Below are 2,356 nucleotides of genomic sequence, written 5' to 3'. Positions count from 1 at the left end.
GCCTATCACCCTCACCTTAACCTCCTTCCACCTATCGCATTTCCAACGCCCCTCCCCCAAGTCCCTCCTCCCTACCTTTTATCTTAGCCTGCTTGGCACACTCTCCTCATTCCTGAAGAAGGGCTCATGCCCGAAACGTCGATTCTCCTGCTCCTTGGATGCTGTCTGACCTGCTGCGCTTTTCTAGCAACACATTTTCAGCTCTGATCTCCAGTATCTGCAGTCCTCACTTTCTCCTTTCCAATTTCATTGTTTTATGGGGCAAAGCTGAATGCAGTATCCATAACTAACCCTTTCACGCATATTATGCTTCCCTGGCCACATTGCAATCCATTTATCTCAGTTTAATTCATCCACAATCCATCAATATCTATATGATTTGATGTTTCTCTCCACACTGCTTACAGAGCTACTCACCTTGGCACCATCAGTCAATCAGAATATGCTTTTCTATCACACTTCTATGAAAAATCATCAGAGTTGTTTATAATTGCCCCTCAGCACAAACCCTGCTGGGCTGTCACTGGACACACTCCACCGTCCTGCCCATTTTCCCCACTCTCTGCCTCCCTTCACTCACCCATTTCCCAAGCAGGTTGACAATTTGCCTTTAATTCCTTCACCACAGTCTCTCATGGGGAACTTCATTAAGTGCCTTCTGCACATTCATTTGAATAACATCCAGAGATATTCCAGCACAGTCCACTGTTTCAGTCTTCTCTTCAGAAACTCTGGATCAGGTGGGCTAGGTCTGACCTCCCTTTTATAAACCCGTGCTAACTCTCTCTGACCAGCTGAGAACAGTGGACCTGTTCTGTCAATCTCTTCTTAATTACAGACTCCAGTAACAGCATATGATTGACATAGAGCCTTATCCCAATGAACAGTTCCCTTTGTCCCAGGACTGGGCTCAATGCCTCAGGAAACAGACTCCCCCCTTTCCAATCACCTTTCAACCATGTGCTGACATTCCTAATCATCTGATCCCTTTGCCAGTTCAGGCATGGCTCAGATAAGCATTGAGAGCTTACTACCCTTCAGATTATGAGGTGTTGTTTAGCTCCATGGTCCTGGCGCTGTCGAGAAAGGAGCCCTCACGTATTGCTTCCTGTGTTGTTGCTTCCGATGTGGACATAATGGCTGGATCTTCCTCCTCTCTCTCCCAAATCCTGTCAACATGCTCCTTGTCTTGATAACAGGCTGGAAATGAGTCACGTGGGCTTTTCAATACTGTTTACAAAGGTTACCACATTACCTGAAACACTAAATCCTCAATGGCTCAGTGGTTAGCACTGCTGCCTCACAGCACCAGGGACCCATGTTCGATCCCAGTCTTGGGTGACTGTCTGTGTGGAGTTTGCACATTCTCCCCGTGTCTGTGTGGGTTTCCTCCGGGTGCTCCGGTTTCCTCCCACAGTCCAAAGATGTGCAGGTTAGGTGAATTGGCCATGCTAAATTGCCCGTAGTGTTAGGTGCATTTGTCAGGGGTGATCGTTGGGGAATGGGTCTGGGTGGGTTGCTCTTCGGGGGTTCGGTGTGGACTTGTTGGGCCGAAGGGCCTGTTTCCACAGTGTAGTGAATGCAATCTAAATCCTCAATAATGGCCACATCAGACTTGCCCTCATTCTCCTCCTCACACTGGCCAGCATGCTGGTGCCATTGTCCAGATCCTGAACGTCCTTCAGATGCTCAGACAGCAAACACATTGTCCATGATGAATTGACCCTGTCTTTGCTGCACTTTATCCGCTTGGGACTCCTCCTGGCCTCTTGACCTGAATCCGGTTTCACTGCCGAAATGGGAAATTGTCCGAAATGGGAAAGAGTGAGAGACCTTGGGAAAGAACAATGTGACTTTAATCTCAAAATGTGGCTTCCCTCAAAGTGGGAGTCAACCAGAGGTTTTCACTGTGAGTTAAGCAGCAGTTTGGATGAGCTTCCAGTAGATACAGTGTGATTAGCCAGTCACATCTCAAGATAATAAAAGGTTTTTTTTAATCTGACCTGGAGCTGAGGTCGGGCAAGGTGGGAAGTGGGTGTTTGTGCAGATGGCATGAAGGTGTGGTTGGCACCTCTGCTCGGTTACATACAATGCACACAGACTGTTCTATCTCAGAGAGCTGCCAGAGAGAGTGGTCTCTCACAGCAGACTCAGCGCAGTGAGTCACAGGGCAGGAATGGGAAGGTGACTGGTTCAGACAAGGAGAACTGCGACTCTTCTCTGTTAAAGGTGCTGGATTAATGGGGATGTCCATTTGTCTATATGGGATTATGTGTATGTATCTGTATTTGTGTGTGGGAGGGGGGCTGTGTATCTGACTGTGTCTGTGTGGGGTTGGGTATGTGTTTGTGCGTGA

At 48.0% G+C, this 2,356-nt stretch overlaps 1 protein-coding gene across 1 annotated transcript in view; it reads left to right on the top strand.

Annotated features, from left to right (window-relative positions):
• The window catches only part of agbl2 (AGBL carboxypeptidase 2), a 60,152-nt gene that overhangs the window by 46,455 nt on the left and 11,341 nt on the right, over nt 1–2,356 (top strand). The window lies entirely within an intron of this gene.

This window comes from Chiloscyllium plagiosum, chromosome 16 (genome assembly GCF_004010195.1).
Source record: "Chiloscyllium plagiosum isolate BGI_BamShark_2017 chromosome 16, ASM401019v2, whole genome shotgun sequence".
NCBI classification, from domain to species: domain Eukaryota; kingdom Metazoa; phylum Chordata; class Chondrichthyes; order Orectolobiformes; family Hemiscylliidae; genus Chiloscyllium; species Chiloscyllium plagiosum.
Note: the sequence above shows the minus strand (reverse complement) of the source record. Positions and strands in the feature narration are given on the sequence as shown.